We start from the raw sequence: 14,386 nt of genomic DNA on the forward strand, positions 1-14,386 counted from the left end.
CTAAAGTAATCGCTGAAGTCTTAGTATTTGTACATTTTTATACAGCTACTGATTAGGGCTCATTGAACAATTCATGTTTTGAAACTTATTTACACCTGGATTTTGTTTGATCTTTAGTTGCTAAAGGGAAAAAAACATTATTGTAGTTTTGTATTTATACTTCTAATGTATCAACATGTAGCCAAAGTATTTATGTATGTGAAGCATAAACACGGCCTTTTAGATGCTTTTAGTTTGTTTTTTGTTTTATTTTTATTTTATTTTTTGGCCTTTTAAAAAGACAAACATTATGTGATCCTTTAAATGGAGACCTTTAGGAAGGGAAGGAGCCTTGGTTTCCTCAATTGCGTTTTGGACAGACTAGCATTACACAAGATTTCCACATAGCCTAGTACAGGCGACTTTTTTTTTTTTTAACGAAAATATATTGCTTTTACAGCTATAGTTGTGCCAAAGAGGTTTGCAATAGTCAGCTGCCTAACATATGAAACTAGATTTCCCTGTACAATCTTCCAGTGTGTACAGGAAATTATAGCTCCACAGCTACAAAGATTTTTTTCCTCTGTTGTGTACTTTGGGGTGAATTTACTAAAGGCAAAAAGACGGTGCAGTTGCACTCCTTTTCCCCAGAGCTTGCTCATTGTGGTAAAGCTCTGCTGATTTCCATCATCCAGTCATGTGCAAGCAAAAATGCACTTTTATTTTTCTTGCACCTGATTGGGTAATCTTTTTTTCAAAGTGAAGCATTACATTTACTAAGGAAAATTAGTGCAACTGCACTTGCAAAGTGCGCAGTCTATTTGCCTTTAGTAAATCAACCCCTGTGTACATAGTTACCAGTATTGTGTGCCTTGATTGCAAACAATTGGCTTGATTTCTAATTATTTTTTGACCGTGACTAAGTCCGCGTCTCCACGGGAACACGTGCAAACTGTTTATTTCAAAGTTTCTTTGCGTTGGGCAGCCTATTCACATGAATGAGTTGCTCAATGTAACACATGTAAAACTGTCAGAATGTACACATCTATGTACATTTGTTTCCACATTACATAGAGGTGAACAGGGACTAATACTTTGTCATTACTGACTGCAAATTTTTTTTTTCATAGGTGCTATGCATTGAAAGGTGTCTGGTTGCACCATAATATTTAATCTGCATGTTCATCGGTTTTCTTTGCTCAAGCTTGATAAATCTGGCTTCATAGTCGGTATAAGCTTTTTGTTAAGAATTACAATGTAAAAACTTTCCATAAATGTATATAAGTGAAAGGCCAGCACTCGGGCAACTGCATGTACTTGTTAACCTACCCTTGAGCACTCCAGGTCCTCCAACAACCTGGGGTAATCTAAGTCAATAAATGTTGCACTCCTTCCTGTCACTTGTGAGAATAGTAAAGCGTGTGTGCCTGGAAGTGATGGGGTATCAGCTATTGACTTTGGGAATATACGAGGGCCTTCAATTTTCCAGGTCCGGGGGCTCAAAGCATGATAAAGGGTAAATGTAGGCACTAGAGCAAGGGTGCCCAATCAATGGCCCGGGGGCCACATGTGCCCTCTGATGTGGCCTGCAACTTCCTGTTCTGGGATGGTGGGTTGGCAAGCACAGATCAGGATTGCCTAGAGCAGGGGTGCTCAACCCAGAGGCAGAGGCATGATGGGACTTGTAGTTTTGCAACAGCTGGAGAGCCACAGGTTGAGCACCCCTGGCCTAGAGCATCAGTGTTGTGAATGAAGACAGGGGTGGAGGAAGCAAGCGGCTGCAAAGCTTTTGCTTCCTGTATAGTACCGGCTCCTGGCACAGAGTGATACCAAATGTACTCTGGGGCAGCAACAGCCGGCAATACCTGAATGGAAGACTGGTATTAAAGGTAAGTTTATTACAAAAATCACAGTGTGTATATATGGGCATATTTGTTCTGCAGTAGTTACCAAGCTGCTTTCAAACTGATCCACAGGTGCAGTGCAGTGCACCTGAGGGTTGCCTGCACTGAGCCATAGACTTCTGTTATTACCTGCGGGTTTGGTGTGCTTTTAGAAAGTGCAACACACCTGCAGGATATAAGTGCAGCTAACCCACGGGAAAGCCACAGATGCACTGCGCTGCATCCGCGGTGTGGGTAAACTGCAACACATCCATGTGAAAGCAGCCTTAGGCCCCTTTCACACAATCTGCCCTACCCAATCGGACCCGCCATTCACCTCTATGGAGCCGCAAATGTAAACAAGCTTGTGCCCATTTTACATGCGCCTATCTCCAATCCGATCCGCTAAAAAAAACAGAAGGGGATCCAACCCCTTCCGCCTGGGCGGACATGGACCTGTCATCTGGCCGCTCCGTTCATTGTGGCCCATTACCGGTTACCAAGTCACTTAAGTGGCCCTTGCTCTTCCAAAGGTTGGGCACCCCTGCAATGAAGCATGGGTGCTCAACATGTGGTCCCCCAGCTGTTGTGAAACTACAAGTCCCATCATGCCTCTTTTTGGGAGTCATGCTTGTAACTGTCTAAAAGGCTTGCAATGCCTTTTTGGACTTGTAGTTCTGCAACAGCTGGAGGGCCATAGGTTGAGCACCCCTGCAGATTTACATATGTGTTTTTTTTGTTTTGTTTTTTATTTAAAAATGTGCTTTACTAAAAGAAGGTTGTCAATTAATAAACAGTAACATGAAAAGGAACTGGTAACCAGGGGACTTGTTCACACATTTGGTATTTTGGATAAGTGCAAATCCTTGGCAGGACATTTTCTTATTATCCTTATAAAGCTCTGTGCCTCTTACATCATTAGATAAGAAAAGTTGTTTAACTAACCCATGTAAGCCAGGCATCCTATCTCGAGTGTCCTGGCAGTCAGGATCTGTTAATACTCCTGAGCTGGACTCTGGGAATGAATGGATTGCCTTAGTTGGTCTGAGGATCTCCCGCCTTGAAGTGTTTTTCCCTCCTATAGGCTCAGCATGTGATCGAGGATTAGAATACAAAACTAAATTAGATCAAAGTTCCATTAATCCATAGAAAAATGGTTAGCCTAGCTTTTTATTTCTTTATTCTATGTTCATCTAGGAGGCTACCTTGCAGACACGTGGCAGTAGTCAGCAGATACCTGCTCAGTACTTTGGATGTTTCCTATAGAACAGTGATCAGCAAATTGTGGCCTGGGGGCCAAATGTGCCCTTTTGCTTGCCGTTATCTGGCCCTTGAGGAACTATTCCACCTACTGACAGCAAAAATTTGGCACCATGCCCCCTACTGGCACCATCAACGGGGCACTATTCTACCTATTGATACCATCAATGGGACACTATTCCTTCCATTAAAACCAACAATGGGGCACTAATGCTGGGGCATTTTCTACTCCCACTGACCACAGTACGGTCCCCTTAAGCCTGAAGGACACTGGCCCTTTGCTTCGAAAGTTTGGAGATCCCTGCTGTAGAAGATCATTCCATAAATATCAGAGTCTTCCCTACTGAAGAAATTGTACAGTCACAGCATGCACATGTTGGGGTGTCCTTTTTTTTCAGCACATTTTGGATTCAATAGGGAATAGTTAAAACCGCAGTCATCGCGGTTGATCTACGAAAGGAAAATAAGCTGTTCACTTTGCAAGGCAGTTTTTACTTCTTAGTAAATGAGGTGAAAGGCAACTAATTTCCATCATCCAATCATATGCATACAGAATACTGTGTTTTATTTTTTTTATTTTTTTTCCTGCGTTTGATTGATCATCCTGTTGTCCTTTAGTAAATCGACCCCATTTTTGTTTTATATCTGTACACTAGTAAAGGGATTTTCCTCAAATAAATCCTACATAGACAATTGTCACCGTATAAAGTGTCCCCACTGGAAGATTTTACTATTTCTAACCCGGTGACAATTTAACATTTTCAATTTTCTCTTATATTGAGTGCCGGTGACCGTGATCACCAGGACAAATAGAGGAATGAATCACCAGAGCGGACAAACCACAATAAACACCTGAGCGAGGTTCTAACGCTACTCAAAATGGAAAAAAATATATTAAGACCTTAGTGATCTCTTATATCAGGGGTCTCAAAACTTTCGAAACAAAGGGTCGGTTTACTGTCCTTCAGACTTCATGGGGGCTGGAGTGGCCAGTTGAAGTAGAAATTGTCCCAGTGTCAGTGGGTGTAATAAAAATTGTATAGTGCTTGTAGTCGGTAGAAGGAGGAATAGTGCCCCATCACTGGTATTGGTAGGAGGAATAGTGCCTAATTGATTATATATAGTGGAAGGAAATGTGCCCCGTTGCTGGTGGTCAGTAGAAGGAATTGTGTTTCACCACTGTGTCAGTGGAAGGAAAAATGCCCTATTGTTGGTGTCGGAGAGAAGAATGGTTCCCCACTGTTGGTGTCTCTGGAAGGAATTATGCCCCATTGTTGGTGTCAATGAGAAGAAGGGTTCCCCACTGTTGGTGTCAGAGAAAGGACACTCTTTTTGGTGTCCTGAGGGCTGGATGAAAGCAAGCAAATGGCTACAATTTGGAGATCACTGTCTTATACTAAGGAAAAATTGGAAAATAAAAGAAACAATTAAAAAAGATATAAATAATAAAAATAAAAAAAACTATACTTCCACATCACATTTCATTGTCACACATGTTCATCTCATAGGATACCTCCTGTGCCCACGGCCATTGTTCCAGCACCATGTTGGTATTAGTAATGGATGCTTGGCATTAGACACAACTGGGCCTAGTACACTTTGGTGTTCATTTGCAGCAAGCCTTAGGCCGCGTACACACGCGGGGACTGTTCGCCCAACTTTGTCCGTCAAACAGTTTCGGCAAACAGTCCGCTCAAAATTAGCATGGACGGACATGGCCACACACGACGGACGAACAGTTTGCTGAAACCGTGCGCGATGACGTGAACGGCACGTACGACGGGACGAAAAATACGACGTCCTATACACTGCATTATAACTTTCGGCGTGAAAATCCTTTCTGAGCATGCGCGCAACTTTGTTTGACGAACAAGCCTACACACGCGGGGACTGTCCGCTGAAACAAGGTTTCAGCGGACAGTTTTTCGGAATTTCCGAAAAACCTTGTTCAGCGGACTGTCCGCTGAAACTTGGTTTCAGCGGACAGTTTCAGCGAACAGTCCCCGCGTGTGTACGCGGCCTTAGACTTTTTGCTGTAAACTTGTGTCATTGGCACTTGGAATATAAAGTCTTCACTTAAATACCAAGCTTATTCTTTGGTATATTGCATAAGAGAATAATTAGTTCCTAGACTAATGGGTTGTTTGTTTTGTTTGAGTTCCTGCCAGACTCCCTTGCACTACAGCAGCTGTCGGTGATATTTCTGCAAAGTGCTGCCCACAGTAGAGGTGTTTTCTTCTTTCCTTTAGTGGAGATAATGCCTTTTATCATTTATGTTCTGAGAAATAGTAATTATTAATGTTGCCCAGTACATTTTGTATTTTTTTGCTTCTCTAGGCCAGAGGATTGGGATTTCTATTAAACTTACTTGGCATGGACACATGGCCACTTATAGTGCAGCTTAGAAATGGATTGCCTAAAGGACATAACATTCGGAAAGGGTTTTCCTCCCCTCTCCAAAGCGGTTGATTTGCGGTGGATGCGGTAGCGTTTACCTATCTAACTGCATTATTATTATTTGGTGGTGAGATCAGGAAAAAAGGAGTATCTGAAGCTCCAAGATGAGCAATAACTGAGCCTGGATCAATGGCAGGGAGATCTCACTTCTGGGGAATCCAAGGGATATAAGAAGCCAGTGGATGTTATCTCAGCTACTCAGCCAGTAACTAAAATGTACTGATAGAGAAAACCAAATTGCATATCTTTCTTAGGGCCCATTTAGATCTAAGCATGTGTTGTTTTTTTGTAGCTTTAGGCAGGTGTGTTGTCATGCATAAGTGTGTATTTCCTTTTAGCATTGACGTGGGGTTTGATGCCAGTTGACATGCATTTTTGAATTTAGAGTAGATGGGGTTAACAGTAATTGACCAATGCTTGTTAATACCAGTTTCTAGAGCATTAAAATGCATGTGATATACATTTTAATGCGTTGCCATTGACATCTATGGGCCTTCTACCACGCTAACCAGGGCCGTCTTTAGTATAGATTGGACCCTGGGCAAAGATTTTCTTGGGGCCCCCCTATGCAATTTCCCTCTCCACCTACTCTGAGACATACAATAAATAGCAGCTAGACTTAGAATCAGTTTTCTGTATCAGATCAGACAGCAACTGAGATTGGTTGCCAGCAGTTACAGCATGTCATTATTGCTTACTGACTAGTTTCTAGAAGTTACAGCACACATTACGGCTCACTGATTAGTTGCTAGAGGTTACAGCACATCACCTCCTCACAGCAGGGGAGCATGATATACATAGGAATGCCACCTTTATTTGCATACCAATGCTGCTGGCCGCAGCTATTTACTTAGTATTGTCGCCGCTATTTACATACGAATGCCGGTTATTTACATGTAAACACAGGATCTGCAGGTGAGTCATCTGCACACAACAAAACGGCAGAGCTGGGCAGAATTAGTACCAGCACTTCACACTGAGATATTGGGACACAGCACAGGAATAAAACTCCAAGGGACAAGGGAATTTAAACCTGGATAGTTGGCAAGTATGAGGCAGCTGTTTTGGGCCCCACAACAATGACAGGGCCAGGGCAGCTGCCCCTTTTGCCCTGTCTTAAAGACGGCCCTGACGCTAACATACTGAAAATACATGTCCTAGGCCCCTTTCACACGGGCTTTCCGATCAGGTCCGTCTGCCTTTTTTTCAGGCAGACCTGATCGGACACTCCATTTACCGCTATAGAGCAGTGGATGTCAGCGGTGACATGTCCGCTGACACCCTCTGCTATCTGATCCTGTCTGCCAAATCCAGATGGATGTAGACCCTATTTTCCATGTGTCTGGAGAATTGGTTGAAAACGGACAGGAGAAGAACGGGGCTCTGACAGTCTCAGCGCAGTGAGCAGAGATGGACCTGTCATCTTCCTGCTCAGCGGGGATCAGAGTATCAATCCCCCGATGAGCAAAGCGGAGTCTGCCGGGTGGACCGCCCATGTGAAAGAGCCCTTATTTTTCTAAACACACTGTACTGCAGTGCTGAGATGGCAATATACACTGTTGTTACTATGTTGAACCTTGACACATGGGTATGAGCATGTTGGAATGTGTATGTTAAAACCCATCAGTGTAAATGGGCCAGTGCCTATGGGTACAGACCACAAAATGGTGCCCTAATCCACACAGACAGGGTGGTCCCAGAAGCTTACATTTTAGGGTAGGCTAAACAGATGACTGAAGAGTATTTTAGTCATGTCTTGTCCTGTATTTATTCAGTATTACGCCCTGGACAGATGGCTGTCAAAATATGCTGATTATTGCAGTGACCAAGGCAGTTTCCAATGTGGAATGCTGAACGTATACAGACACCTAAACAAGGGCTTGAATTTGAACAATGATAATGTAGGATGTGCCAGGATCCAGGTACGTAGCCATCACCGGCACAAGAAGAACAAACAAAACCGAGGTGCCTGATTTGACATGTGTGATGGCAGAAAACTGGCAGGATTTTCTAACTTTTTCTGTAATTACGTGTGCTCCTTCTCTGACAGCTGCAGTGTTTACTACATATATTACTTTTACTCGGGTGGCAGTCTCCTATTGGTGTTGAACATCCAGTGCTGAGACTTGTAGTTCTGGCCGCAGTTCATTGAATACACTGATCATTCACTCAGCACCTCTTCCATTTATAAAAAGCTATGAATTATATTTATTGAATGCAGGGCACTTTGTAATTGGAGGAGGGAGATAGTGATGTTCATCCTTACCTCCTTTAATCACGGGGTGTTTTGCATTCATTGAAAAAATGGAAGACGTGGCGAGCAAATAACTCAGATTAGTGTTTTGAGTCTCATGCAGTCAGAAGTACAAGTATCAGCATATAGGACAATAAAAATCCAGATAGCTGCACACCAACAATCCACTTTTATTGAACAGTTGAGACCAAAATGACAGGTGATACAGGTACAGTACAGGACTGATAGGTAGATGTGTATTGCGCTAAAACCAGCTCTTATTCATTATGGGGTAATAATTAAGAGCTGGTTTTAACGCGGAATGCGTTTACCTGTCAGTCCTCTACTGTACTTGTATCACCTGTCATTTTGGTCTTGTGACCCCCCTACTTTGGAGAGCTGGAAAAACTGGTTAATTTAATGGTCCCATTGTAAAAAAAAACACAACATAGCTGTCCCAAAAAAGTTTTACAAGGCCTGGGACATTTGGATTGAATCTTCCTCTACTACTAATGCTAGAGACGATACTGTGCTTGACTAAGCACTGATGTGGTGCGAGACACCACATATAATTTGCACAGGAAGCACAGCAGATTCCTATGTGAATTACATGCGGCGTCTCTGGGGTATGATTTGAGCCATGGATTTGTATGGCTCAAATCGCACCTCATTTGCACCAAACTCGTGCAGGACCTTTTTTTGTCCACAACAGAATTGGATCGCATGGATGTTTACACCCACTCGATCTGATTCTGCTAATCGCACTGCGTTTTGCAAACCGTTTGCGGGGTGTTGTTAGCATACACTCTGCACTCGGTTCGTGTGAAGGGATTGTGATTTTGATGCAGGGCGAATCTGCAGCAAATTTTGCTTTTCTTTCACACCGCATCTAGTGTGAACCAAGGCTCGAGTGGATAGTGTGTGAATTATATGTTCCTCTGAAGGGGAGCGGCTATGCAGCGTTTGACCTGAAGTGATCCCCCCTGTGCACCCCCTCTTTACCTTCTCCCTGGGAATACATATTGCTCATACTGCACTTTATTATTTATTGTGTAAGGAGGACTATACACTGTTCAAATTTTATACAGTCGAGGGCAAACCGGCCGAGATTCGAACCCTATATGGGCAGGCTGAATGTACTAAATTGATCTGTCAGATTCCCTTTTTCGATTATCGCTAGTTGCTGCTATAGCTGCTAGCGATAATCACTGTCTTCTCCGAAAAGATAATTGCTCGGCAGAAGGGATTCCCCTGTCAGCACCATCTGTGTTGATGGGGGGAATTGTGTAAATTTTTCTTGCAACCCGTGGTTACAGGAAAATCACCGTCTATGGGCTGCCTTACACTCTAAAGCCCCGTACACACGAGCGGACTTTTCGACATCCAAACTCCGACGGACTGAGTCCGGCGGACTATCCGCTCGTGTGTGGGCTGCAACGGACTTTAGCGAAGCTAAAGTCTGACGGACTTTAGAAATGAAGCATGCTTTAAATTTTCCCGACGGAACTCCGCCGGACCCGGTCCCCTTCGAAAAATCCGCTCGTGTGTGTGCTACTCCGACGGACTGAAACCGACGCTAGGGCAGCTATTGGCTACTGTCTAGGAACTTCCTACGTCGAATCCAGTCGTACGTCATCACGTTCGACTCCGTCGGAGTTTGGTGTGATGGTGTGTGGTCAAGTCCGTTCGGTCGAAAAGTCCGCCAGAACTCCGTCGGAACTCCGGCGGAACTCCTTTGGAGGTCTGTCAGACTTAATCCCTCTCGTGTGTACGGGGCATTAATTTTCTTCTATTTTTGAAATGTGATATGTGCCTAATCACTATATTGCCCAACTTCCACCTCCTGATTACTTACCCTGACCATGTGGATGCTGTTACCCTCAATTATCGAGGGGTACCAAAGTTGCGACTAAAGTTGGGATTGTTGTGTGTTTTTTTTTTTTTTTTTTATGCTGTGTATTTTTTTGATCTGGGCAATTCCCAAAGGCTCTATTTTGTCTAGTATTTTTCTAAAACTAATTAAAATAACTTAAAAACAAAACAAAAAACTGTTCAATAAAAATGGATGATTGGTGTGCAGCTATCTGGATTTTTCTTGTTCCATACCACGCAGCATACAAGCTAGGCTGGCACCTGACTGGAGAAGATGTATCAGAGGTGAACCCACCTGGAGCAGCAATATACCGTTGTACAAATATCAGCTCCTGACATTCATTGCCAAAAGGAAACGGCTGCCTGAATAAGTAGGATATGTAACAAACACTGCAGCAGCCAGAAATGTGGCACACCTCATTAGAGCCAACTTCTTTTTACTGTGCAAAAAGTCATTTTTGGCCATACTCCAGCTTTTAGATAATTTGCACATTCTAGAGTAGCGGATATATTTAAGACTGTAAATGCCCTGTTTGGTAAACAATTAGTTTTACTGATCATATTTCTCAATATGATTGTCTGCAAAGACCGATTTTTACAAGTTGCTAAATAATTTACAATATCATTCCCCATTTACTCTGTTAGCATCTAGAATACTCTGGGTTGGTTTCGTAAAACTGGCCGATTTCTGTTTGGAGGCATCTATAGGTGGCCTTTAAATTTAAGGCTGTACCTTTTTACGAGTGTGCAGCACTTCTCTTTAAAATAACCTTTCATTTCATTTCTTAAGCCCCATACACACTATCAGTTTTTCTGCTGAGTTTTTCCTTCAGATTTACCAAAACCATATAATATGAGGTCAAACCTTAGGAATTTCAATTTGTATGCAATCAGGCAGGCCCTTCTACTACATGGTTTTGGTAAATCTGAAGGAAAAAGTTAGCAGAAAATCTGATAGTGTGTATGGGGCTTTAGAATCAAAATGTTTTCTGCAGGGTTTAACATTGTAAGGGTTTGGGGTTATTTGTAAATCGTGATGCCGGAGACCTCACCAGCCTTTGAGTTCTTTAATAATGGAACTCAAACTTTTTTAAAGCAGAGCCGCTGTCTGTCTTCTGTATGTAGTGCTGCCGCCCATCACATGGCATGTGGTTGCAACTTTTATTTCCTCTCAGCAATTAAGCCTTTCTGTCTCATGACCCCTATAGTGAGTTTCATTCAGACAGACTTTTCTGGTCACCAGGAAGTGGTGATGTAAGGAGAACAGACAAGGATAGCTTTGTTGTCTACTGTATCGGAACCAAATGCAAGGTGCAGCCAAGAGGATTGTAGAGTATTTCTATAGGGTGGCACTAAAAATACTTAACCAGTAAAAAGTAGGATAAATTTTGCTTAGTACTACAGTCCGTCCATTGTGCCCTAAGCTGGCCCTAGATGGGTAGAATTTCAAATGAAAATTCTTAGGAAAAGAATGTTCTAAGTAAGTTTTGTTTTTTTCTGTTCATTAGTGGCAAAATCAATATTCGTATTTGACCGAAATGACGAGACAATTTGAAGGATCAGGAAGAAACAATTTTTTCAAATAAATAATTTTCTAACCGTGCATGTGGTTTGCCTTCGATAAAGTTAGTTTGTTCCAAAATTTAATATTAAAGCAAATTAAATCTTCCAAGCGACATTCAAATGTTCCAGGCATTTTTGTACAATTTTTTTCTAAAACATTTTCATTTGAAATTCTATCCATCTATGGCCGGCTTTAGTGTGTGAACAAGTCTCCAGTTAACATAGGTTGTTTTAGTATTGCCTATTCATCAAATGCTCACAAGGAATCCATATCGCAAGAGGAGAAATCGGCACTCCAGAATGGCATCCAACAATGGTTATCCTTTATTGCAAAAGCATGTACAGTGCCTTGAAAAAGTACTCGTACCCCTTGAAATTTTCCACATTTTGTCATGTTACAACCAAAAACGTGAATGTATTTTATTATGATTTTATTGATAGGCCAACACAAAGTGGTACATAATTGAGAGGTGAAAGGAAAATGATAAATGGTTTCCCATTTTTTTTTTTTTTTTTTAACAATAAATATCTGAAAAGTGTGGTGTGCATTTGTATTCAGCCCCCTTTACTCTGATATCCCCAACTAAAACCTAGTGGAACCAATTGCCTTCAGAAGTCACCTAATAGAGTCCACCTGTGTGTAATTTAATCTCAGTATAAATGCAGATGTTCTGTGAAGCCCTCAGAGGTTTGTTAGAGAACCTTGGTGAACAAATCTGAATCTCATGAAGGCCAAGGAACACACCAGTCAGGAATAAAGTTGTGGAGATGTTTAAAGCAAGGTTAGGTTCTAAAAAAAAAATATCCCAAGCTTTGAACAACTCATGGAGCACTGTTCAATCCATCATCCCAAAATGGAAAGTGTATGGTACAAATGCAAACCTACCAAGACATGGTCGTCCACCTAAATTGACAGGCCAGGCAAAGAACATTATTTAGAGAAGCAGCCAAGAGGCCCATGGTAACTGGAGAAGCTGCAGAGATCCACAGCTCAGGTGGGAGAATCTGTTTACAGGACAACTATTAGTCGTGCACGCCTCCAAAAAATCTGGCCTTTATGGAAGAGTGGCAATTGTTGAAATAAAGTCATAACAAGTCAACACAGCAAACATGTGGAAGAAGGTGCTCTGGTCATATGAGACCAAAATATAACTTTTTGGTCTACAAGCAAAATGCTATATGTGGCGGAAACGAACACTGCACATCGCACTGAACACACCAAACCCCCTGTGAAACATGGTGGTGGCAGCATCATGTTGTGGGGATGCTTTTCTTCAGCAGGGACAAGGAAGCTGGTCAAGGTTGATGGGAAGATGGATGGAGCCAAATACCGGACAGTCTTAGAAGAAAACCTGTTAAGGGCTGTAAAAGACTTGAGACTGGGCGGAGGTTCACCTTCCAGCAGGACGACTCTAAACATACAGCCGGACCTACAATGGAATGATTTTGATCACTGCATATTCATGTGTTAGAACGGCCCCGTCAACATCCAGACCTAAAACCAATTGAGAATGCGGCAAGACTTAAAACTTACTGTTCACAGACGCTCTCAATCCATTCTGACAGAGCTTGAGCTATTTTGCAAAGAAGAATGGACACAACATTCACCCTAGATGTGCAAAGCTGGTAGAGACATACCAAAAAAGACTTGCAGCTCTAATTGCAGCAAAAGGCGGTTCTACAAAGTATTGACTCCAGGGGACTGAATACAAATGCACGCCACACTTTTCAGATATTTATTTGTAAACAATTTGGAAGACCATTTATCGTTTTCTGTCCACTTCAAATTTATGTGGCACTTTTGTGTTGGTCTGTCACATACAATCCCAATAAAATGCATTTGATTTTTTGGTTGTAACATGACAAAATGTGGAAAATTTCAAGGGGTATGAATACTTTTTCAGTGCACTGTATAACAGTTTTAAAACAGTCAATGCATGTCGGCCATAAGAGCTTAGTCAAGTTGCCTGAAATCCATTGGCTGTTTTACAGCTGTTATACATGTTTTTGCAATAAACGATAACCATTGTTGGGTGCCATTCTGAGTGCCGACTCCCCCCTCTTGCGTTTCGTGTTACCTGGGGCTTCAGCAACTGGTCAAAGCTGGGATGTAAGAAGGTGGAAGCACTTACACACCTGTATTCACAAAGAAACCAGTTCTGATTTTGGGATGTGCTGAATTATACATTTTAGAAAATAAAGCGTGAAATGCATTGTGTATTAAAATTGGTGATTGGACTGGCCTTGTTCAGCACTGTCCGCACAAACAGGCACCTCGGGGTGCTTGCACATCAGGTGCTTTCTTTGTGTTGGAACCCTTCATACACAGCATGCCTGAGTGCTCAAATATATTTACTTCTGGGGTAATGGATTGGGTTCCTATATCTAACCCCTAATGCCTACTAAACCTCAGTAGTGACTCATTATTGTGATGTGCAACCTTACTAGAAAATAGACGCTTAGGAGATGTGAAGTAGGAGGACTCGGAACCCGACTCATAAGCTTATGAAATAAATGCAAAGAACTTTTTCTGTCTTTCAGCTGCAGTTTGTAACCAATTAATAGCTATTTTGTCCAAATGTTGTGTATTATTTTTCTTTGCTGTTTGTATTGTATTAAACAGACTGTATATAGACATGCTTTGTCCAACTTAATTGTGATTGTCATCACATGGCGATAATTGGGTGTCCAGAATGTGATCTTCTTTCTTTTTCCTTCAGCCAATCAGATTAGGACCCAGCAGCTCATGACTACCCTGCCATGGCTTTTTCCTCACGCTTTGCATTCTGGGAGCAAAAGGGAAGTGTTGTGACACTGCGCATGTTTTATTTATTGTTGTTTGTTTTATTGCGTTAGTAGTAGTTTTAAACAGAATATACCGGTATTTAATTTGACAGCCATTAGGTTGAGTTTTCATCTAATCCAGAGTTTTGAAGTCTAATGTTGATCTCATGTTTGTATCTGTCCTCCATTTAGTGTTCCGGTTTTATTCTGTGTTCATTTAGCCCAGAAAATAAAAACTTGCACTATAGGGACATGACAGGTGCACTTAAAGGAAAGCGGACATTGTGATTGCTAGCTTTAGGGCTGACACTTCTTTGTGTATTTTCCTGCATTTGTCCGGCGTGCCTCTGCCCAA

The 14,386-nt window shown here is 42.1% G+C and overlaps 1 protein-coding gene across 15 annotated transcripts in view; it reads left to right on the plus strand.

Annotated features, from left to right (window-relative positions):
* Window positions 1-14,386, plus strand: part of MYO18A (myosin XVIIIA) — a 449,667-nt gene that overhangs the window by 142,584 nt on the left and 292,697 nt on the right. The window lies entirely within an intron of this gene.

This window comes from Lithobates pipiens, unplaced genomic scaffold, assembly GCF_037356315.1.
Source record: "Lithobates pipiens isolate NorthernLeopardFrog02 unplaced genomic scaffold, aLitPip1_a1.2 Scaffold_16, whole genome shotgun sequence".
In the NCBI taxonomy this organism is placed as follows: Eukaryota; Metazoa; Chordata; class Amphibia; order Anura; family Ranidae; genus Lithobates; species Lithobates pipiens.